The sequence below is a fragment of the Aythya ferina genome, assembly GCF_964211825.1.
Source record: "Aythya ferina genome assembly, chromosome: 1".
Lineage (NCBI taxonomy): Eukaryota > Metazoa > Chordata > Aves > Anseriformes > Anatidae > Aythya > Aythya ferina.
In genome coordinates this window covers 55490173-55515745 of record NC_140296.1, presented here as the reverse complement: position 1 = coordinate 55515745, position 25573 = coordinate 55490173, and the positions used below count along the sequence as shown (strand labels likewise).

General features: G+C 42.1%; 1 protein-coding gene and 1 long non-coding RNA gene across 7 annotated transcripts in view; one reads left to right on the top strand and one right to left on the bottom strand.

Annotated features, from left to right (window-relative positions):
* The window catches only part of FARP1 (FERM, ARH/RhoGEF and pleckstrin domain protein 1), a 193531-nt gene that overhangs the window by 112083 nt on the left and 55875 nt on the right, over positions 1-25573 (bottom strand). The gene's annotated exons all lie outside the window — the stretch shown is intronic.
* On the top strand, positions 18868-20072 carry LOC311439012. Its single transcript, XR_014694507.1, has 2 exons — positions 18868-18951; positions 19775-20072. It is a non-coding gene; the product is annotated as an uncharacterized lncRNA (long non-coding RNA).

Here is a 25573-nt window from a genome sequence, read left to right as displayed (position 1 = left end):
GAACCAAAGTCCACTGATGCAGTAAGACATTTTTGAGTTGAATCCATTTTCCAACATTTGGACTCCTGCTACAGATACTATCTTAGAAAAACAATGCCCAATTTGATGAAGAATTCTTAATAAAAGCACTTTCCAGACTATAAAGCATAGTTGTTTATAACAAGCTTGACCAGTCATCCTTCTATCTTATGGACTCTTCTGAAACCCACGTAGCTAATATATTTTTGGGGAATTTCACTGGAAGTTGCAATCTGACTTCATTACAGATGACTCTCCAACCTTTTATGAGAACAGTGCTTATTTGACATGCATTTATACGCTTTTTTATGGAAGGACAGCTATAAATAGGAGGTGAGACCCCGAGATGGCATCAAGTTCCACCGAGCATTTGGCACTCAGCAATTCTGCTTACCACTCCTGGCAAAGTCCTGAAAATAATAGTTTTACTACCAAAGACAGAGATCAGACGGGTTGGAGGAAAAGACATGTCTTCAGAAAACATTTTTTTTCTAATCCACAGGAACAGTAGTATGGCTCTTAAGCCCAGGCTTATAAGGAATCTTAGTCCATCTACTGAAATCCAAATACTGTCGGCAGCTGGGATAGGAGGTGTTCCTGCTTAGAGAAACAACATTTAGACTCAATTATAAACCAATTATTTACAAATTTGTTTTCATATACTTACACAATTTTTGCTGGATTATCTTTCTTTGGGATGAAAACTGGGTTTGAAGTTATCTGAATATTAAAACCATTGATGAGAACAATGATCACAGGGAAAACAAACTCCCACATTACTACATTATATTAAGAGGTTCCAGCAGAAATGGTACATTAAACAAGTAGCTGTGAATCTAGGGTTTTTGACAGTTATAGGTCTGAAACCGATGGCCTGAAAGCTTGAACAGTCCTAGACCCTATCATTTTACACAGGCAAACATAACGAAGACACTCAACACAGTCCCATGGACCCGGCCACTGCACCACAGCCTGCTTATCGAGAAAAGCACACTGCTTTATGGTTGCACCTCACTCACTAAATGGCCTTCAGTTTCCTTGATGGTTCCAGAAAAAAAAAAAAAAGAACAGCAGAAACCATAGAGAAAACTTTTGAGTATGAACTCATAGCATGACACAGAGACACACAGCTGAAAATGCACATACAACACCATTGTAAATGCATACATATTTCAGCATTAGCCCTCAGGGAAGAACCACAAACATGCAAAATACAAGCCATGAACCACAAATCAAGCGATGAAAGCAAGACTTTGTTTGTGCCATTACTAACACGCACATCTAAATATCTAAACTCTTTTCTTTGAGAGCCTGGCTTGTGGTTCGAAGTACATTCCTTTCAAAAAGTATCCCTGGTCTTTCTGTGAAGGCTAATGATAATTTTATCTCTTCTGAGCCTTGCAGTAATAAATGTTGACAGCCCCAGATGCCAGGTCCTTGGTGAGAGCATCTGTTTGTTTATTCAGGATTAAGTTAAACTACTTAGCCGCCATTACAGTAAATCCACCTCTCCTACAGACCTTCTGAAATGTACTGAAGAAAATAATGAAAACCACATACTGTTGGGAGATCAATCGCCTTCACAGGGCTGGGAAACCTTTTACAATTTATTCTTGAAGTTGGAGGGGTGAGGAATAGACTGCGCGAAACATCAAGTGCTGCTTGAGCCACCCCAAATCCCAGGGAAAAGAAAAGAAAAAGGTGGTGTGAGCTGCTCTTTGTCTTGATTTCATCACATCGCACCTTGATACTGCAGCAGACTTTCAAATAAGGGAGCGTAAAGCTTGATCTGCAGTCTTTGTCCAACACAGAATTGGTTTAGGTATCTAAATAATTATGTTCGGGAAGATGAAAAAAGAACTGTATGCTTTTTTTTTTTTTTTTTTTCCTCGAGGCAATTCACAGCAGACCTTTCCCATCTTTCAATATTAGAAATGTAAAGACTTTGAGATTTAATTTCCTCTTTGTTAAGGGGAGTGAAGGAATGTTATGCTCTTGCTGACAGGAACACCATTTGAGACTCCAAATTAGCAGACCTGCAACACAGCTGCCATTGCTTCACACTGGCAAAATGTGCTCGTGGATCATATAAAGGTCTGAAGCTGTCAGTGCATCAACATGTAGTAAGACGATGGGATACATATTAAGCAGTCAAACAGCAGAGAACATAACTTGAAAGGGGGATTTTCAAGGCGTGCAGCACTGCGATCTGACCACTGACATTGGAAAAACAATGTCTGAAGATACTGCCTACATTTTACCATTTAAAGCAGCTGTAGGATTGGCCTTTAATTACCAAAAGATGCTGCAAAGCATGAGATGGCTCCTGCTCAGCAGGTTGTTTCTGCAGCACAAGCTGCAGCTGATGCGCCAGGGCTGGCAGAGCCCTGCTCTGCTGATGCCGCTCTGCAAATGGTCCCTGAAAACCTCCCAGTCCCGCATGACGGACCCCAGGGCAGGGCAACGGGTGGGAAGGGACATCAGAAGCGGGATGGGATGGGACGTCGGAACAGGGTGGGAAGGGACGCTGGAAGCAAAAGCAGGCTGAGGACAGGCCGACAGGAGAGGCGCCAGGGCTGGGGCGGCCTACATGTGGCCTCTGCCATCCATGACGCCGAGCAGTAAAATGGCGTCAGTAAAAACACAGCCTACAGTGACACAAATTGACATGTTCTCAACAGGGATGAAGCTATTTTCCATGCTTTGTATCTTTATATATAGAGCATTTGATTTTTAAGGCGCAAAAGGCTGTGACAACACATGAAGCTTGAAGTAGATAGCGATCTCCGTCAACCAGGATGGCTGTTATCAGATTGGCGACGAAGGAGGCCATTGTTTGTGCTAAAATTACCTCACTGTCTCACAACACGCTTCCCCAAAGGACGCTGCGTCCCTCGGAGGAGAAACGCAGCCCCGACAGACATCCACTAATGCTCCAGCTTGCTCTGAGGGGCCAGGGGACAAGGATGGGGAGAAGCGAAGGCTGCACCACTACAGCTTTGGTTTCTCCTCAAAAGGCCGTATTTTCACTCAAAACTTGCTGCAAACTTCCCGGAGAGAGAGGAAGAACTATCAAACACTTGTGGATTTGTTTATGCACACAGAGCATAGGTTGACATCCTCTGATGTTGAAAAAAGGCAGCACTTTGCTTATCAACACAACATATGGCCTCGAAAGCCTGAAGTACCTGCAGCCCTTCTTCCAGCAGGCAAACAAGCAGCAGCGAGGCTGCCACCTGCTATTCTTCTGAATCCCACAGTACTAATCACTTGTCTACTCCATTGGAAACCCAAAGGACAGCAAAGCTGGTCAGCCATTCCTGCATGTAGAAGCTGATCCCTTTCACAGCCATCTCCTCCTGCAGCACCGTTCATGACTACTCCTGGAGGCTCCAAAAATCTGCCCTTTAGGTACTTGTCTCACAGGGAAATGTTTTTCAATGACACGTATCTTCCTTGACACTTTTACAGTCAGAATATCTTGATACAAACCTGTCATCACGGGTCTGGAGTAGCCAAGATATACTCAAGGTGTACAATTTCAGGCAATAAAAATAAATAAATAAATAAATAAAAGCTTAAACAACTTAGTTTTGGTAAGTTTGCCTTTGAAGGAAAACCACTGGAAATGATTTAGGACCTTCTGCATTTTTAAAACACACTTTAAAAAGTCTATGTTATCTTTGAAACAAACCTAACCTGACCTGAAAACAACTTCGCGAAGAACTTACGAGTCTCCAAGAATAAACTAAAGAACAGGTGCTACTTATCCCATGCTTTAATAGCTGGAAGCAACAGAAAATATGCCAGGGAGAGCCATCTCAAAACTTTCCTGCAATGCCAGCGTTGCCATGCCAAGGCTGAGAGCACACAGTGGGCAGTGTCAGAGGCAGGGTGAGGATCACAGAAGCAACAGGAAAAGCAAAATGGGATGGAAGGAACAGGATGAGAAGCAGAAACCTGGAAACCTGAGCTTGCTGCTGGAAGGGATGCTGCTACTGAGGGGATGTGAAGATGGGGTGTGTGAGTGCTGTCTGCAGGAATGGCAGCCACGGCTTTCACACCCTGATGACTGTAATCATCAGGAACAGAAGGATTCCAGGTGCAGGTGAAATTTACTACGTAAACCTTCTCCACAGCAAAGTGCGTGTTCCTTATGCAGGGATCTTAAGCATGTGTTATGCCCTACAAGAAGGCAGAAAGGAGACAGAAATAGAGGGTCTTTTCTCATGGCAATGTATTAGATACGTGAGTATTTTCAGACAGAATCACCATTATTCCTCCTCCCATAGACCGAATGACAAGGAAGACAGAAAGGTTTGCGCGGAGGTTGTCACTCATTGCAGTCTCTTGTTAATGACTTGTTTTGGGTTGTGTCACAAGGCAGTATTTAAATACACTATTGAGCTCATGTTTTCTTTTCATGCACAGAACCCATGGTGTTTTGGCAACAGAAAACTGAATAAGGAATATTAATAAGTAGTTTATTGAAGATATGAGTGTCTTGCCATGTAGGAAGCGACTTGTTTAATAAGTGCAATCACAGTTTCTTCTAAAATAACAGATTTGATTAGCAGCAGACAGTAGTGATCATGGAAGTCACTGATTTCCTTTTAATTGGCTTTATTTGAGATTCCCACAGCATTCATTTCTCCACGCATGAAATGCAAGCATTTTTACTCATCAAGGTTTAATTTTGGTATCAATGATCTCTGTATTTACAGCAGCACAGCTTTGGTAATTAAGTCTCTTAAACTTCTCTTTGTTCTGCTACAGATGGAAAGGCAGTGAATGAGTTCTCATTTAAGATGTGTGGGGGAGGTGAATAGCGGAGGAGAAAAGCCAAGTTTTTCCTGAAGGTTGCGGGGAAGATTAAACAGAAATGGATCGGGAAGAAGTCAGACATTGACTCAGAGTAATTGAAGGGAGCCTGAGCGGGGCTCCTGGCGCTGAAAGCACTGTGTGACAACAACAAGCAGCCTCCAGAACCTCACTCCCTCCTACTGCCACCACGCACCGAAGAAGGAAAATGGTAACGGCTCCTCCACTGGGGCTTTGGAGATCTGGAAGTGAGAAATGTCCAAAAGAAGAGGTGATGTTGCAAAGGCGCAGCCACCAGCCGCCAGCCCTGCTGTCCCAGCACCGAGGGGGCGAGCACAGGAGCACTGCATGGGGTGAAGGGACCAGGGACCAGGTGGGGAGGGAAAAGCCACAGGATGCTTGCCAGCACCAGGAACAGGGATGAAGAATTGGGTTTCCGTGGGATGGACACTGCTGCCTCTGCAGCCCTGAGCAAACCAAACCCCTTATTCCTCAATTTTGCACCAAAAGAAACTGGCGATGCATTTTTCTTCAATAAAAATCATTTGTATTTATTTCAGTGCTCATGGACAAGCTGCTCCACAGCTCCTGACATTAGAAGCCTCTGAATTTTGTGCCGCTACTAGCGTGGCTGGATTGCCATACATGCCTTACTACTTGCAGCCCACCTGCAGTTAACAAGATCTGTGATAGTAATAGGTAACTATTTAAACATATAGTAAAATATGTCTTACATATTTAGTAAAACTCTGTAGATGAAATACGCTTCCCTCCTGTCAAAGGTAACATTTTTTAATAACTTATTTTAAATAATGCATTTTAAAAATGTGGTTCCCTGCATAAACAGAACATACCCATGGACAACGCCATTTCTAACTGTCCGAGATCTTTTCTCAGTTAGCAGCAACTGGAAGGACAAACTTTCCTGACTGTTAATGATGAGAAAAACTAACATACACTGTCCTGCCTCAAGACATCCACTCCTCCAGCTGGCCATAAACCAGCCGGAAATTCCAGATCAGAAGGCAATTATTTATATTTCTGTCTCCTTCCAACCCCTCTCCCCCCACCAACCTTAAATGTGCTTCTAAGTGGGAATTCATCCTGCCAGGAACACTTCAAACACTGCTATATCTTTACACTGAGGCCAATGCCAGTTTTTGCTTCAGCAAGACTTAGGAGATTTTTGCCCATACCACTAGTAAATCTAATTTGAAATGAAATAATTGAGCTTGAAACAAAATAATTCTCTAGTTTTGGAGTGTTGTTTTTTTAAACCTATCATCACATTTAAACCAGAAGTCACATTCCTGCCTACTACAACCTGCTATTGCAAGTTTAATAAAAATTCTTTCAGGTTTAAAAATACATTTCGTTACTAAGCATCGAAAAGAAATTCACAAGCACAAGAAAATAACATTTTTACTTTAGGCTCTGGCTCAGTTCTCCTCCAAGAGAAAAGGATCTCACCAACATATATTCCCTATCACATTTTTCCCTCAAGTCTTTTCATGGATAAACATTAGCAAAACTCACAAAATCTACAGACTGGATCTTACATTTCTGGGGTGAAATAAGTGTTCTTTCTTGTATAATGGATTAAAAGAGACTGGAAAAAAAATCTTCTCTTACTTTTTTTCTCTGGGTGATGGAGAACAATTTTTCATTTCATGCAGGAAACGTTTTCCCAAGTGATCCAACTTCACATCAGAACTAAGTATCATCTTTTCATACAGAAAGGCTTCAGTATGCGCAGTAACATTTGAAACAAATTGTACTTATCCAACAGTGGGTATGGTTCAACGTAGGCTTAAAAAAGATTGATAATTGGGGCTTTAATATGAAAATACCTCTTCTCTCCTGGTGCCTTCATGAAAGAGAAGTATCTCCTAAGCCTGTAAACATTCAAATGTAATTAAACGATCTATACATAACATCAGGATGCTCTAAGTCACTGCTGTAATGCTTAACTATTGCAGCTGAATCCCTCGGGAGCTGTAACGCACAACGTGCAGACAACAAGAGAAGACTCTCATAAAGCGAGCAGTATATCTTACTTGCACTGAACAGGGCTCCCAGAGGAATCCTCGAGCGGAGAGAAGAAGCCACAGCTCAGCCATTAAGTGAATCTAAATAATCAAGAGCTACGATCTGAGGCGGAGATAAGGGGTGAGCCGTACCAGGCTGCTCTGAATGAACATTTTTCAAAGGATGGGCTACAGGGGATGGAGGTTCCCCCTCTGCTCGGCCCGGCAAAGCTGTGTGAATGTTTACAGTGCAAACAGACGTGGATGAATGATTTCCTGAGACCGTACGAGCAAGCTGGACAAGAAGGGGTCCATCAACAAGAGAACCTGCCCAGAGGACAGCAGGGGTCATTCCTGGCAGCAGCTGTAGGCAGCTGGGAGATGACTGACACGATGCAGGAACTAACAGAGACAGAGACTTCAAAAAAAAACCACCCTGGACCTGAAAAGGAAGCTCGTAAAAACACCAGGGAAAGAGCATAGCTCACAGCTACCCAGAGGCACCAGCCACTTCACATAACAAATTATTTCTATTAAAAAAAAAAAGCTTTCTTTTTTTTTTTTTTTAATGATCTGAATCAAATGCATTTACAGAGTGCATTTATCTGGGACAATTCACTGACAGTGACAATAGTAATTTTGCTGTGTTTATACAAGCTTTCACCACAGCCCAGGAGCCATGACCAGATCTCTTCACTTCTGTCACGGAAGACGGCCTTGCTCTAATACATGCAGCAGTGTCACTGCAAATTTCACCCTTCCCCCTGAAGCCATCCATCCTTGGGGCCGCGATTCGTGCCTCCTTCCCTGTGTCTGCAGCTGGTAAACCTATTCAACCAACTCTACCTGCTAGAAAAATTATCATGGTAACCCAGACAGCTTTGTCTGGGCACACCACTGCCATTCCCTTTTCTCCAGCGGGAAGCAACCCGGTCATTGTCTCAACCATGCTTCAAGGGACACTTAGAAAAGGTCCTCCTAGTTTTTCAAGACGGGATCTACAGTCTTAGAATAAACCAAAACCAGACCAAGAAGTAGGAATAATTTAAGGGAAAATGGATCAGATTTGCAATATATATGTCATTTGAAGATTAACTTTCGACAAACTGAAAAAGAGATTTAAACAGAGACAAAACGAGAGCCCTGCAGAGAGACTGCATTATGCATGTGAGTTTTGAATGGAATGGAGGAAAAGCTAACACGTGGATAAAAATAAGCTAAATGGTGAGAGCGTGACTAAAGAAAGTCTGCGGTGTTTGAGGGAAAAAAAAAAAGTGGGAAGCAGGTAGGAGAACCTGCTTACTGCATTTTTTACGTTTTTTGTTCCAATCCCTGGAAAATAGGACATTTAGGCAAAGCAGATGCAGAAAGGAGATACTAATGTCTTGATCTTTCTCATCTACACTGCTAACATTCTGTTCTCCTAAAAATAAACACCAAAAACCATCACTTTAACACAAACATTTAGGACAAGAGATTTTTTTTTCCCCTTTTCAGGAATGAGTTGTAATGTCCTTAGAAACCTGGCCTTTAAATGGTCCCTGACTCCAAGCAATTTGCTCAGTTTTGTTGCCCTTTCAGTAAAATGTCACGCACAAAAAGGAACATAATGCTGAGTAATCAGAGAGTTAGGGTTGTTGTGTGCAATCCTTTCCTTTCCACCATGTCCTATGCCTTTCGATTTTACCTGTATGTTCTTCTTGACGTGCCACAGGCTACTTCCTCTTTCCGTGACTAGGTATAACGAGAGCAACTGCTGGAAGCCTATTACCTAATTATCTTGTTAGATCCCACAAGGACTGTGGGATATAACTTATAAGCAGATCACACACAGTTTGGCCTCTCAGACAGCTATTTCTGCCTCCCGTTTTCTAAAATGTGCCAGGTATTTAAGCGAATTGTCAGAAAAGCCTTTTCTTTGTCACTGTCATTACCTGGATTATTTTCAGCCAGAAGGAGCTTACTTTAGTATTAGTATTTAGTACCTTATTTAGTATTTTAGCAAAAGCTATAGGGTTGGAGCCTCTTGTCAGGCCAGGGCCAGGCTGCAGCCCTGTATCTCAGCTCACAGCTCTTCAGGTGTCAGTGGTGACTGACAGGTGGTCACTTGCTCTTGTCTTGAGCTTTGGTTATTGCTCTGATCCCTGAGATGCTGAATAAATCTGCATCTCAACCAAATTATTTCCCTGTGACTATTTTGAAAAGCATGTCTGAATTTGGTCCCTGAAGCACCGCCACTGAGATGCCAATGACACAGGCAGCAGGAATATGAACATCCCTGTACTCAGCTCTGGTGAGGCCGCACCTCGAGTACTGTGTTCAGTTTTGGGCCCCTCGCTACAAGAAGGACATCGAGGTGCTTGAGCGGGTGCAGAGAAGGGCGACGAAGCTGGTGAGGGGCCTGGAGAACAAGTCCTACGAGGAGCGGCTGAGGGAGCTGGGCTTGTTCAGCCTGGAGAAGAGGAGGCTCAGGGGTGACCTTATCGCTCTTTTTAGGTACCTCAAGGGAGGCTGTAGCGAGGTGGGGGTTGGCCTGTTCTCCCACGTGCCTGGTGACAGGACGAGGGGGAATGGGCTTAAGTTGAGCCAGGGGAGTTTTAGGTTAGATGTTAGGAAGAACTTCTTTACAGAAAGGGTTGTGAGGCATTGGAACAGGCTGCCCAGGGAAGTGGTGGAGTCACCATCCCTGGAAGTCTTCAAAAGACGCTTAGATGTAGAGCTTAGGGATATGGTTTAGTGGAGGGCTGTTAGCGTTAGGTTGGAGGTTGGACTCGATGACCTTGAGGTCTCTTCCAACCTAGAAATTCTGTGATTCTGTGATCCATTTCAAAAGCTCCTGGTCCTTACCATATTTACCTGCTCTTCCCATTGCTTTGCCAACTCCATTTTGCGTTGCCATGCTGATCTTCTTTCAATCACTGAACTGGATGAAGCTGACCAACAACTTAAGGTAGTTTAAAGAAATAAATTCTATCACCTCTAAACTCTGGCAAAGCTCCAGGTCCTGGATTATTTTTTTTTAAAGCAAATCCAAAAATTGTTTTAAAAACTCTGAACACATTGTATCAGCTTTTTTTTTTATCTTTTCCATGTAACCTCATCCACTCCCCAGTGTAAGGGAATAAGCTTCAAACACTTAAAATGTATTCATTCAGCCTTTGTATTTACGTTGCTGCTATTCTTAATTTTCAGAAATACCTGGAAACCCCTCGTGAAACATCCCGACGTGAAGTCTGAACCAAAGAGATCCCTGTTGCAGATCACAGCACAAGCGACTCTTTTGGACTGTACTCCTCATGAAACGGAGGCTGCTCCTAACTATTGTCCTATATATCAGCTAACCTGTATTTCAATACAGCCTTTGTGTCCAGCTTGCCTGCCTGTAATATGTAATAGGCAGGCACGAAGAGAAGCACACAGCTGAGGGTTTGATCCAGTATGGCAAATCCTATCAACAGTCAAGCCATTTCAACGTCCTGCCTCTGATGTGGCTGTGCAGAGGACAGCGAAAGCTTCAGCCACCTCCCAGCCAGCTGTGATTTACCTGAGCCTGGGTTCTGGGAGAACACAGATTTCTTCTCAGCGTCCTTAACACCACTACTTTATGCCCTGGCTTATTTGGATTAAATTTTGATTTTTGATTAAAATTACCTTAGCACACAGAGCTATTGATAGGCTCAAAAACTATCTAGCTCTTAAAAAATCAGCAGAAGTATTTGATACCTTATCTTCTTCTACCAGCAAGTATTGCAATAGAAGAAATACAATTAGTTTCATCAGCTGAGCTTTCAGTTATCTGAAGGATTTTTTAAAGCCCAGAAGGGAGGGTAAAGATTTGAATAATGGCATTAAATGTAAGTAGGGGCTATTGATAGCTTTAAAACTTCTTCCTTATATTGCACTGCTCTGCTAAACGCTTTTACAGCTTCAGAGCAGAGACCAGTATGAAAGAACTGCAAAGGTGTAAGATATAGAAGATGTATTTGATACTGAAATGTAATTCAATTTTAGTGTTTTTTGTTTGTTTGTTTGTTTGTTTGTTTGTTTGTTTGTTTTTTAGGTTTGACTGCAGCTATGGCCTTCAAATAGAAATTTGAGGCCAAATTACATTTTAGGTGACTGTGTTGACAGAAGTTCAGTGCAATGGATTTGCTGCATATCAAATATTGGAAATACAGACAGCCCCATCATTTGTGAAGCAAAACACTGATGAGACGTTTAGAGATTTAATTAATGAGGAAACACTGAGCTAAGACTGTTAAGCTTTCATACCTGTCATGCTTGTTTCTGCTCATTTTTGTGTTAACTGGTAATATTTACAGCCTATATAAATTGCTAACTTGACTTCACGTTTGGTGGCAAATGTACTACTGCTATCCGTATATATTTTGTTTCTCAACATGTATTTAAATATAATTTTCTGCCCGTGCACCTACAAGTCAGTACACACATCTATTGTCATATGGAGCTGCCAATGTATTTGGACATGAGTGTATTTCTCCTCTTGTAATATTTAGCTGCCAAAAATGTGGCAAATGTTTTTTGTCAGTTCTTTATGTAATCAAGCAGCCCAGAAACTGTTAGCACTTCAGCATATTCAATTTGCCTTTAAAAGTAAAGTTGGTACACTGGGAATTTGATCAATGAACTCTCAAATAGGCATTTAAATGTAAGTTTCAGTTAGCTGAGCTTTCACAAGAAAACAGTGGAAGGAATTCTATTATTAACACAATATGGAATTTTTTAATACCTGGCGGTAAGGAAAATGCTTTGAAAAGGGCACAAAGCAAAAGCATTTAATAAAAGCCATCATTGTGGTGCAGAAGGACATGTGACATAGGTGTGCAAGAACCAACAGTTCTCACATTTAACACTTTATCTGTTCATCCCCAGCCTTCCTTTTCCTCCACATGAATCCTCCTTTCCTGCTTGGCGTCCTCATTCCTTTAGCTGCATTTAATGTCTTCCAGAATTGCAGTGGGGCTTTACCTGAAAAAACTGTCAGTGACAAGTTTCATGGCAAGGCATGTTGTTTTTTTTTCTGCACTCACAGACGTGAATGAGATAGAAATGAGATCTCAGCATACTCTATTTTTAAGACAGGAGAAAGAAGGAACAGAAACAATAAGAAATCAATCAATCAATCAATATTTTTCTACACTTCTCCTTAGTCTGTCACAGCTGAGCTCTTCATCCATCCAGGCAACGAGGATCCTCAGCCCCTTCCCTCACCACGCAGCTGCCTGCCCTTCATCTCCGCTGCACCCTGCCAGCCTCCTGACTGCAGCAGAACGGGGGACCCACAGCACAGGGATGCAGAGATCGTTCACCCAGCAAATCAGGCTGTGCAGTGGCAGAACAAGCTCAGCAATCAAACCTGCAGCTCCCAGGCTCTTGGAGCCCACGCTCAGCAGTCCTCGAGTTTCGCCACCTGAGATCAGGCTCACAGCTTTGCTGGCGCAACAGAATAAGTGGCAGCTCTAGGACCTGGCGCATCAAAAACATAGCTCCCACTACACTGTCACTAGCAGAAATTAAATGGTTTTCCACAAGATGAGCTCCCAAAGGACAGATCGTTACCGCAGACAGATCTGTATAGGAGATTGATTTGTTAATGCTTTATAGAATCTGAGTTTGTACTTCAGCTATACACGAAGGTCAGTCAGGATAAACAGGCCAAATGGGACTGCAGGAGTAAACAGTAAGATACAAGAATTACAAAAACTCCAAAACGCTTGAAACCATACATGCTTCGAGTTTCACTAATGCATTTAAACGATACAACAGGGCAATGCAGAATCAACCACAGGTCAAAAAAACATGACCTCATTTTCTGCATTCCAGCTGACTACTGGGCGATCTCTAACTCCCCGTTACAAATTATCCAGCCCTTCTTCAAGTTTAATGGATTCACAAGCTGACTTAAGACTTATAAGCAGGGGGGGGGTTGGTTTGGGTTCTGAAAATTGAAGACTTAATCAGCTTTAAAGAAGAGAAAGTGAAACCTAGTTTCAGCTTCTTGATTTTCTAGTTTGTTGTAAACAAAATCTGGTTTTGTTCCCTGAGAAGGGACTTCTGTAAAGTAACAGAAAATTTACCAAACCAGACTGAAACGCAGAGTGGCTTCCTGTAAGGGAAAGGTCTCCACCAGCTTACCTCTAATTAGATATATGCATACAGGAGACAGAAAAACGCAGTGTGATATTTGGGTCTGGTGTCATGCTTTTTGTTTGTAATTCATATAACTAGTAGGCACTGCAAAGCCCAAGAAAGACTTTCAGCGATTTAGAGCTGAACAGATTTTGCCAGTAACACAGCTTATGAAACAGACTATCACAGCTGACAGGCATTTCCATGTAACTCAACTCCTATATTTTCTGATAAGCACAATTACAGAGGCCATGTGATCGTTCTTAGTGTTAATCCTCCCTTTATAAGAGCATGTGAAACTCACTTGTTTTTCCACGACGAGGAAATGTTCTTCCTTTAACAAGGAATAGCTGAGGATCACCATCTAATTGTGGTGTAAACTGCATGATCAGTATTATTAAATCCAATCCCTTGGCATTAAAACACAACTCAACACTTGCACATCACCTAGCAGTGCACGCCAATCTGCTGAAGTTCCTGTGAACTGTGCCTTTTCATCCTTCCACGATCTCCACAAGGACCACACCTTCCTTTTTCCAAACCTGCAGATTTTGAAAGCTTCATGGAGACGAGCCTTTCCGTTTCTTTCAATTTGGGCCTTGCAGGTTACACACTCCACTTACTTCCTGAAACCAAGGGAGAAGCCTTAAAACGGTGTAACAGCTCTTTATACTCCTTGGACCACACTGTTAATTTTGGAGAATCAAGAGCAGACAGCCTAATTTACCCAAATCATAGCTATTGATTAGCCTGACATTGAGCTTCTCAAAAAGTGTTTAAGTACAAAAGAAAATTAATGCAAATCAAACTTCTTCTGAAAAATTAAAATCTCTACATGAATACCCAATGCTTTACATTCAGTCATTCATACCAGAGAATTATCTTCTGACAGTGAACTCCATTGGCACAACCTTTGCTAGGACACTTTTATTTTTCTCCTTAATTATCACGAGGTACGGTGTCTTTCAGAGCTGACTTGAAGTGCTCAGCTCATCGTTTTCCACAACGATGTCAACATTCATACCCCAAATTCTGCATCTCACTCCTTCCCTTGTTCCCAATATCCCCAAGAGAAATGACATAATTACTCAGGGGCTAACGAGAACCAAAGCATCCTTCTTACCGCAGTAACACCTTGTCCACCATCTCATGTTCTCTCACTACCTGCTGAGTGAGGAGCAGCACGGGGCTGTGGTTCACCTTGTGGTTCAGTTACCTGCCAAGCCATGCACAGCACAACCGCTGAACTTGCCTTACACTTTTCCCCAAGTTTTTATTAATGAAACTTGCCAGAGCTTGGTATCATTGAGAACTCCTTCCCAGCTAACCAACACGGGTTAGTTGATCGCTGGCTTCCAAGAGCTCACTGGATGACAGATGGATAGATACAGCCACCCTATAAACTTCAGTTCCTCAGGAAACCAGGCTAAAAATAGCTGATCGCAAAAACACAGGGAACAACTTGAACTCAAATTAACATAAATACCAACTGGAATGCTAAAATGTGTTGGCTCTTGAAGTATTATCTAAAAAAAATGGGGTGTCAAAGGGTCAAAAACAAAACAGCATTGATATATCCCAACAGAAGAGCATGACTTGACTTACAAGGTCCACAACCAGAACAGGTTACTGTCTAGAGTGACATCAGTGTGGATGAATAGGCAGGAGACAACAAATGACATGACTGAGCAGGGAAGCTTAGCATGCCCACTGCTCATTAGCTTGTCAGGGGGTAAAGAAAACATCCAGGCTTCAATTCCCTTTAAACAACAGTGAGTGCTTTCTTGGTTATTATCACTTACTCCTTAGGTTTCCAGAAGATTTTAAAACTCCCAAAATGTTGGAACCTGTTGGCTTCAACCATGACCTTTTGGCCCAGAGCCTTCAAAGAGTTATGTGAATTTATATTAAACCAAAACTTTTCACAGGCAAAGACAGGATCTCTGAGTTAATATTTGCAAAACGTGTTTTGTTTTATTTTGTTTTAATGACAGGGGATGAAGCCCACCACAGAACTGTTTGGGTTGGAAGGGACCTTAAAGATCATCCAAGTCCAACCCCCTGCCATGGGCAGGGACAGGAATTAGGACCTACTGCCTCCCAAACATCCTTATTTCATCTCCTCCACTAGAACAATTTCAGACAAAGTACTTCTAGAATCCACATGCCAATGTCTTCCCTCTTCTTCTTCTTTTTAATAAGTATAAATAGATAAAAAAGAATAAAATAGAGCAAGCCTGTGCAAAGTCCTTACCACCCCTTCTTCAGACACTTCAGGAATTTTGATGTTATTTCCCACCAAAAGAAAAATGATAGGCATTTTGGTTTAAATCTAATGAAACACTAATAATCCTAATTATCTGCCACAACCAATAGGAAATTAGGAGCTTCAATACTTTTTTTTCTATTTTAGTCATTCACATTCAGCCCTCAGACATACCAACACAATTCCAATATATACAGAGGCATCCTGACCTAGGCTAGCTAAAAGATTGACAGACCTGGAATTTTCTGGATTAAAACAAACAGAGCTTAGTTCTGACTCAACAAATGCTGCATTTCCTGACAATTTTTTTCTTGTCAACTTATCATCCAGAATTAATTTTCTCGGGTTGGACGGTGAAAATTGGATCAAAACGGCAACTTCAATGAGGGTGGAAAAAGGGGCAAGAAAAGCATGAAAGGAAATTCTGTCGCCTGCCGTACTTCCCCGTTAAAGTTAGGTCACAAGCAAAATTGCGGCGAGCTGGGTTTACAACAACTTGAGCAGAGGAAGCACTGTAGTGCCTTTGTACCTATTGAGAAATAACTGCAATAATGACACGAGCAATTGTGTCCCGGAGAACCATAAAACTGATTTCTTCCAAAGAGAGCAATTTACAAGAGAAACGAGAACACACTGACCATGAGAAAGGAAAAAAAGTGACCTGGAACAGCATTTGGCACAGTTTAAACACAGAAAGCAGCAAAGAAATTGTATGACTTTGAAGATGACATTGAAGTAAACTGTACATTTTAGTCTAAATACTTTCAACACGTGGGAAAATCTTCATTAAACTACAAGCCACAGAAACATATGTTTTGGTTTAGTTTCTGTTGCAGCGCACGAACATGAAAGACCACTGCCTGTATTTTCCCCAAGGAATTTTCTGGGGGAAAGGCACGCTGTTTATGACATTTCTGCTAACTCAGAAAATTGTAAGACAACGTAGGTTGGGTGGAAGCTCTGAAAATCGTCTGGTGCAGCTTCCCAAAGCAAGGCCAATTTCAAGGTTAGATCATTTCGAAGTTTGGTAAGCATCCTCAGGGCCCTGCTCGGTTACACCTTTGAATATCTCCTCCAAGCATAGAGATATCAAAGCCTCTCTGGGCAACCTCTTCTAGTGTTTGACCACCCTCACAGGAAAGGAGTTTTTCTTCTGCCACAGCGATGTATTGCTGGCCCACGTTCAACTTGTTGTCCACTCTGTCCTCCTGGGTCTTTCCTGCAAACTGCTTTCCAGACAGTCAGCCCCCAGCTCGTACAGGTGTGCAGGGTAATTCCTCCCAGGGCTACAATTTCATTTTTGCTGAACTCCCCAAGAATTTTGTTTCCTCAGCCTGTCAAGGTCGATCCAAAAGGCAGCACAAACAACTGGTGTATTGACTGCTCCTCCCGATTCTGCACCATCATCAGACCTGTGGGTGGTTTCTACCCCATCGTCCACATCATTATAAAGGATGTTAACCCATGATGGTACCAGTACTAAGCAGTGCCTTGCCTCCAGCTGCTGATCTTAGAACACTTTTGAGGACCAGCAGTTCAGCCAGGTTTCAGTCCTTTCCATCCGGTTTGTTTCTTTGTTCCCTAACTCGATCCTCCTCCAGTACAGGTGTCTCTTCCTTGCCCCAGATCTTCCCACTGGTTTCAGGGACCTCATGGACTTCCCAAAAGTAAATCTTACCCCAGTAAAGAGTGAAGCAAAGAAGTCGCTGAGTAACTTGGTCTTCTCCATGTCTGTTGTGATGAAGTGTCCGCTCCCATTCAGCAGCAGGCCCATATCTTCTCTAGTCTCCCTTGTCCAGTGATTGTTTAAGGCAAAGTCTGTTCTGCAAAGGAACAAGGATTCCCTTCTCTCCGTTAATAATTTGGTTTTGGGGATTGTTTTTTGATGTTGTTGTTTTAAATGCTGCACAGAGCTGGAATAACTTCTCAGAGCACCCCTTCCCACCCTAACCTTTACCTGAGGCTGAGAGCAGTTGCCCTGAGAAGACTGAGCCAGTTTTCTAGTGCTTGTAAAGCCTGCCCAGCTAAGTCAAGAGCTCATGCTTTTGGGTCTGTGCTCTCGTATGGTTCTCCATCCATAAAGAAGGATTAATAACTACCTCCCACAGCAGTGAGGTAACACAAGGACACATTAGCAAGTGCTTGTGAAGCAGCAGAGTCAACCCCTGCCTGAATCAGATGCCTCCATTCACAAGTTTCAACAGCACCCGTATTCTACAGCACCGTGATGCTAGGAGCTTTCAAAGCAACACTTAACAGGCACAGCAAAGCATATTTCTCCTAGCCCACAACTCAGAACCAGTATGTCAACATGACCAAAGAATAACAGAATAAAACGTGTTAGTTAAAAGCTGAGTGAAGCCTCCGTATCTACGTTATGTGTGTTGAGTGCCAGGCAGATGAACAAGAACGTGATTAAGATGACGCACAGCACCTCGTTACTTAAGTCATTTTCCGTGACTTCACAAACTATTCATTATCAAAAAAATTCAGAGACAAATCCAGGGTCAGGGAAACAGCCTCAGTGAAACGAACTGTGCGTGTTTCAGACAGCCTGGTGCAGTAACAAGTAAAATGGTGCAACAGGAAAAAAAATAGCATGAAACTTCGGTAATAGGTGGAGTGAACTTTTCATACCACCATAGATCATCACTCTGTGCAAACAATGTGTTGTTTTTTTTTTTTTTTTTTTTTTTTTTTTTTTTTTTATGTAGAAGTTTATCTTCTTTGCTCTAGCTTGTATCACCCAGTAAAGGAATGATGGAACACCAAAACAACCAACAGGTCAGAACAGAACAGGACTGTGCTCTATGTGCTGAACAGATACTGGTATAAACTGTTCCTGTGCAACCACTGTCCAACCACTTCCCAAGCAGACACGACTCTGAATCTGGCAGCAGTAACCCAAACTGCTCCTCGCTCACCATATTGGAAGAGAAAAGTCAGCCCAGTAACAACTTGCCCTTTCACAGGCAAGAGACAGAAGGGTGTCTCCGCATTAGAGAGCCATGGCAAGGTGGGGAAGGCAGCTAAGAAAGGTGGAGAATATTCACACGAATGATCTGTTTGCACTGCAAGCGGAGTTTTTCATGTTACAGCTGTCGTATATTCCTGCCAGGAAGGTCAGAGGAAGCGTAAAAGCTTGAAGAAGGAGGATTTTTAGGAACATAAGAACTACCATCACGATTTTAAAGTCCTTCCAACTGAACGTTTAAACTCTTGGGTTTGGCAAATTTGAGAATACTTCTGCAATTGCTTTTTTTTTTTCTCCAAAGAAAGCTTGTAAGTTGAAAAGGCAACAACAAGCTCACATTTTTTTAATTATTGCGGTTTCCATTTTTCTTTTCCTGTTTCCTCCTGCGTGTGATTTCAACGTTTGAATGGTTTTGATGAATCTTCAGTCACAATCCCACAGCTGCTCGGTGAGTGGCTGTGCAGAAAGCTGCTGGCATCTGCCTGGCCAGATCAGCTGCTGAGCATGACCTGTGCTTAAACGATGCTCAGATGCATTCCTTTAGAGGGAAGTTCCTCAGGTGGTTAACACACACTTAATGGATAAAAACTTCTTGATGTTTTCTTTTTTTCTTTTTCTTATTTTTGAGCAGTGCAAGCCAGCTGAACCTCTGGGAAAAAAATCAAGAAAACTCAGGAAACTCAATCCTTCAAAAGGTAAGGCAAGGGAAAGTGATGAAAAGCTGTTCCACTGATGTGTCCACAGTAAGAGCTCATTACTTTCATCATATTACCCTGATAAACAAAAACTGATGGCTCGTGATTATTCTAAATTAATCTTTAGAGCTGTGTGTCCTGAACGTGTCCTGAAGTTCATACCAAAGTCAGAAGAAACATAAGGTGGCATGACTAATGTAACCGTGTACTCACCAGCTGGGTTTTTGTTTGTTTGCTTTGTTTTTGTTGTTATTCCTTTAAATAGGATCCTTCTGCTTTGCTAAGCCCATTGCACCTCTTGGGTTAACACAGCTGAGTTCTTGTACAAGGTTTAGGAGCTGCTGGTTAGCGAGCAGTTACACAAACACTCAAAAACCATGGACCGCAGCCTTGCAGTTTGCTCTGGACTGACGAGGTAAAAGTTTCCTTTCCTACAGCACTCGGCTGGCAGGCTGAGCAAACAAGAAATCCAATGTGCCATTGAGTCGCTGACGTTACCAATCTGGTGTTTAATACAGACGGCTCACTGAAAGGTTGGCAAGCCTCTGCACCAGGACTGCAGCAGCTTCGAGGGCTGCTCGTGGTGAAACCAGAGCTGCAAAGACAATGCAAAGGCTTGTGTGAGCTGTAACTGAATTCCTTTCTGCTCCATGGAGTATGAGATACTGAGCACTTGCTGGTATTTTCTGTAGAGAGCTTTGGCTCTGAGCTGAGTTTACAGTTCCCACTCCTGAAGGCCATTCAAACCCCACTCCACGTACCAAATAGTGGGTTCAGAGGACAAATCACTCTCAGTGGCCACTGAAATCCATTTATTTATCAGCACCAGAAAGATAAAATGGCAAAGGAGCCGGGTTTCACTATGAAGCACTGCCCCTTCACACAGCTTCTGGGAGACAGCGTGGTGGAGTAACGCTGGTGACTGTGAGTATGCAGTAACAGTTCCACCCACTTTCATGGAATAAGTTATTTCTTTCACTTATGAGTTGGTAATCTAAATTTTATGACTTTTTTTTTTTTTTTTTTTTTTTTGGTTGATGAACTATAAAGCCTTGTAACATGTCAAAACAAGGCATAGTGGGGTGCAACATCTTGGTAGCTTGCTGTAGTAATGTTTTCCCCAGGCACTGGCTATGTTGGCTGGCTGAAGATCCCACATCTAACACGTGGCAGAAAAGAAACCTAAACAAATACTACCAAAAATACTTAATTAAAATATTCAGATAGGTTTTCATGAGATAGGATAAAGTTTACACAGATATCTTGAGATGAAGATTATGCACACACTTAAGAGCCCTTTCTGATGACAAGCTGTGAGTGCTCCCTTTTAGTTTGTATTTTTAAAGCAAATCTCCTGGGAAATGACATTCTGGCCTTCAGGCGCTACAGTGAGTTCAGCTAATTAATAGGCTAAATTGATTTTTCTTCTTAAAGGACGCTTGATTTGATTGATTTGGAAGAAAAAAAAGTGACACCGCTGATAGCATTAGCAGCGTGAGATTTTAATTTTGGGGGAGAGACACAGCACAGTGGTGTGCTGGAAAGTGCAGAGCTGTTCTTACTGCTGTATTGAACGCTTTTTTACTGAGATGGCCCACCTGGTAAACATTTTTCAGAAGTTAGAAGCTCCTCTAAATCACAGTGGTAACACAGGAAAGGAGACAGACTCCAACAACAACACCACCAGGATTCAGAACTGCTCTGCTCATTTGTTGTTTCCTAGACAGGTGCATTGAAATTAAGTGCTTAGATAATAGCTACAGAAAAAAAAAAAAAAAAAAAAAACAGAATATCTTTCTGCCTTGATATTTAGTTTGCCCATTAGAAAGAAAATTAGACTTGGCTAATAAGATATACACTGTTTACCTTATAAGTGGTGTGCAAACAAGTAAGCCTTTAACACAGAGCTGCTGAGGATCATCATCAGTTGCACGAACACACATTTTTCCCCAGCATGTTTTCCCTTACTAAGTATCTGAATTAGCTAGAAAACAACAAGAATAAATAAATAAATAAACTTTTAAAGATACTGATTTTGCAGGTACCTATTAGAGTATATAAGGTTTTTTTTTCATACTTACAAAATTATATCTACAACTAAGTCTAGCAAACTACTGTGGGAGCCTTCCCGTGGCCCTTGCCCAAATACATATTTTATAAGCTGTGAGAAAACCCAAACTGACTTCTCAGAACAACCTAATTTTGCTCTGTGTGTGTTCTATATCGTGCTGCATTTCCAAGCAGAGGCTTACCATGCCCTGCTTACACTCCCTCATGCATAAAATGTGAATATGGGAATGCCTAGTGGCGTTCCTGCAGAGACCAGGCAATTCAAAGCGAAGCTCAGGAGTTACTGAGAACTTATTTATTTATTTAAACACTCACATATGCACTCTGAGAAGTTGCTGCACTACGAAAGACAGCAGAAAGAGAAGATGGCTACAGAAGCACTTAAGACAGCATATCACTTTACTGAGCTTGCTGTTCAACCACGAATGATTTTGCAGCTTTGCAAGGGGAGTGATGGACGAGACACAAGCCAGGAGCTCCTAACCAACCCGCTGACTCTGAAGCAGCATGCCAGGACCACGGATTTCCTGGGAAAAGGGCCCATGGTCAGGCAACATTTTGCAGTAGCCTCCATTTCCATCCCCAAACCCGCTTTCCAACCTACATCTTTCTCCACACCTTCTGACCTACCTCAGCCCACAGCTTTGGCCTCCTTACCTTTGGTCTGTCTTGGGTACCACAACTAATACAGCTTGTAGCCCTCCTTGCACCCAGGAGAGTACAAAGAACAGCTTCACAATGCTCTTTTCAATCTGGCAGTTTCCAAGGCTGCTGTCAACAGCAGCTGCTTTACCCTGGTGGCAGAGTCCCGAGGAATGCCAAGGTTTGTGCCTCTCTGTTTCATGTTTTCTGTGGAAGGGGTGGCCATGCCCTGGTAGCTACCTTCTGTGTTCCCAGCAAGGGAGCTAACCCTCATCAAGCACAGGGAGATGCTCTTCATGGAGAGAAGAGTGAGGGAGGCCAACCATCAAGACAAGAACTATTCACTGGGGCTTGGCCGCTCCTCAAAGCACCTGTAAACTGAATGTCAAAACAAATAATTTTATCTGTCAGCTGCATTTCTCTCCATTGCCACAACGCAGAGAGTTACTACAGAAATAGCGGTTATTCTTAATAAAGTTTCTTCAAAAGTACTTCCTCTGTTTGTTTGATGTTATTTTCTGTAGCATAGGAAAGCCCCACCACGGTTCCCAAACTGGAAATTACTTTAAAAAGAAATATACAGGAGTAGGGGCAATGAGTAACAGAGATATATATAATACATCTCTGCCGGTTTTCCTCTTTTTTTGCATGTGGACTCAAGATAGGAGAGAACATTCTGACTGAGACTGATGTGGGAAACCCTCAAACAGAGAGGCTGCCCCTCAGACACAGGGGATTACACAAATATTCCTCGTGCATACATTAGTCACCAGATAAAAAGCTTTTGTAAAATCAATATACAGGAAGAGAAACCAAGAGAACGCTTTCTAAAACAGATATTTTCCCAATCCTCTAGCTATGCACGCCCTTATTACTGAAAATGCTGATCTGCATGTATTTAAATTCACTGCCTGCGTCGCCCTTTGCAAACAAACTCTGCAGTTATTTACTAACACTTCAGAAAGTTTTGATTCTAGGCATTTTGTCATCTTGAGAAAGGCAGGCTGTGTTTAAAGCCTGCTGCTAACAGCAATACATCATAAATAAATAGTGAATTCCAGTGGAAGTCCTCAAGAGGAAAGCAAGACTGGTTTCAATGCAACCTCTGGAAAAAAAAAGAGCCCGGTGTATCATCCAAAATCCCTGCTTAGGGATTTCTAACAGCGCTCAGTGTTAAAAAGCACATCAGCAAGGCCCAACCAAAGGCTATTTCTTGGACACTACTTCTTGTGGCAGAGAGACAGAGGTTTCAGGAGGCATAACAGCCCAATCCATGTAGCCACAGTTGCTGCTTGGTTTCCACGCTCCTCCAAGACCGACTGAATGTCATCACAGCCAACACCGTGGGCACTGGGGTTAATGTGATACTGAAGAATTTGCCAGCGGAGTTTTTATTTGCCTTTACAGTACTCAGCCTCTCCATTTCTCGCTATTAAATTCTCTCAAACCGCACGAAAACAAGGACTGAGATAAAAAGCCCTTCCATTTTTCGCTTTGATTAATCTTCGGTTTCAGTGAAATGGAGTAGAAGTGATAATCATTACAGATACAAGTTGCATGTTAAGCTAGCTTCCTCCTAAAAGGAGCAATCCCGAAGAAAATCAATCAGATAGTTTAAGTGCTTAATATCTAACAGGAGTAAAAATAAATCTTTTTGCTCTCTCTGCTCGCTGTAAAATGCAGCTCAAGACTAAGCCCATTTCTTCCTTGAGCCAGCAATTTTGAATATTCATGGGAGAAGAAAGACAGATAAAAAGCACAGCCCTGCTGAGTATGAATTTGCAGCTTAGTAACAGACCTTGCAGGTTACCTTCCAAATTCTCTTCTCTCTTTCAAAAGAGGTCATCTAAGAAGTTGCCTGGATATTTTGTGACTTTTTATTGTTGGCGAGATTGGACACCACAGGACAAAAAATCCCCACACGTTATTAGATTTTCATCTGCAGTGAAATTTTAAAATGCGTCAGGTCTGGAAATCGTAAATAGCGTGCCTTCCTTAGCATACTTGGGTTATTATACGTTGTATAATTATATTCCTTGATCCTTGTCATGCCTGAAATCATAGACATAAAGTGGAGAAATGCAAGCTGTGTTTCCAATGCTGTATTTCCCAACTGCATTTACTGAGTTTTCCCATCCTCTGGTTGCATTCTGCTAGCTTTTCACATAGAATTGATAATAAAAGACGTAACCACAACCACCTGGTTACATATTCAAATTAATTCAATCCAGATATAAATAGTCTCAACATAAAAACACGAGTCCACAAACTGCTGAGAATTCAGCATCTTAGCTCGCTGCTGGGATTAATTTCTTTTCAACAGACGGGTTGTCTGGAGAATACCCGTAATGCAGTAAATGAAAACATGTGTGTTACTGCCAGCAGTGAGAATTCATGACATTGTAACTGAGAGATAGTCCAAAAACAGAAACGTGGTGGGAAACCAATGGCTTGGCAGTCACTGGAACGGGGAACAAGGACGATAAAGCTAAAGATTCCTGTTTAAGGCCCTGTTTTCCTCTCGCTCGAAATCAACGTGGTTTCATCTGGAGCTTAATCTGTGGGATATTTCCAGATAGAAAAGCCTCAAGACCAGAAGATCCAGATTTTTGCCCAGCTGCAAAAAATGGGCCACGTCTGAATTACAGGGAAAAAAAAGACTCACCAGTCCCCTTAGTATACAGAAAAAGTATACACCTCGGTGGTTACAACACAAATATTTGTGTGCATTTTTTAAAACCACAGAAGCAGCCTGAGTATTTTATATCACCCTGTTCCACAGATGTCTCAAAAGAATTGTATCAGAATTTTCTTCATACTTTTAATGGCAAACTACTCAGGTAGAAGGATACAGCACGCTTCAGGAACATTTAACTCTGAATAACTTGCCTGACAGAAGTTGACAACAGCTGCTAACTGTATCAAATTAGAGAGATAATTTGTCTTGTGATTGCAGTTTTGGTTCCCTTCCTTTGCAGGGCATGTAAGCACGCTCTTCGTTTCGTAAGTCTGTGCATGCACATTTTTGACAGTCGCAGCGCACCTGCCATTCAAGAATTTTCATCTGTAAATGCCATCAGGTACCAAAGTGGAGCAGAAGAATCCGACTACAGACTGAGAATGCAAAACAGCACGTCGGCTGCTGATGCCAGCTATATTTCTGCTTGCATTCAGAACAGCAACTACCGACTGTTTTAGTAGTTCAAGGTTAATAGGTCAGTAATAATCAATGCAGTTAGCAACCCGGCATTTCTGACTTACTAAAACCATTACTCAGAGTGTTTGCAACAAAAAAATCTTTGAGCTGGGCAACTTCGGGTTCTTGGGATAGGATTTCTGTAGTGAAGAGGCACTTACATTCCTGCATAGCACTTTGTTCTTGCTAGCTGGGAAAAAGAGAAAGAAGCAAAAAAAGCAGCATTGAAGGCACATTAAACAGAGTGGGTCTGAGTAAATGTTATGAGTTTATTGAATAAAAGCATCCCAAACAAAGGGCACATGAGATAAACCCACGCTTAGTATGGATCTAGGGGGCAAAGTACTACCTGAGCCTAAATATGTATTTGTCAGATGGTTTTGCAGATTACGAAGCTCATCCCATGGGATTACAGTAGTGCTTCCAGATATCTTCAACTGTTAGAAATGAATGTAAACGCTTAAGCTTTTGCAAGGAACTGTGCTGAAATATCCATAATTTCTCATATTAAAGGAAATGGTTATTTTGTGATTACTGTACTCAGCTGAGCCCCAAGGAACTACTAATAAAAAAAAACTGGTATAAAAATCCGTCACGGTTTCAAATTATATCCATCAGTCTCTTTTCTTTTGCAAAGGGTGAACGCAAGTAATGAGAGAACAATTCCCTCTTCCCTGTATGGATTACAAACCTGAGAATTAAGCAGGAACTTTC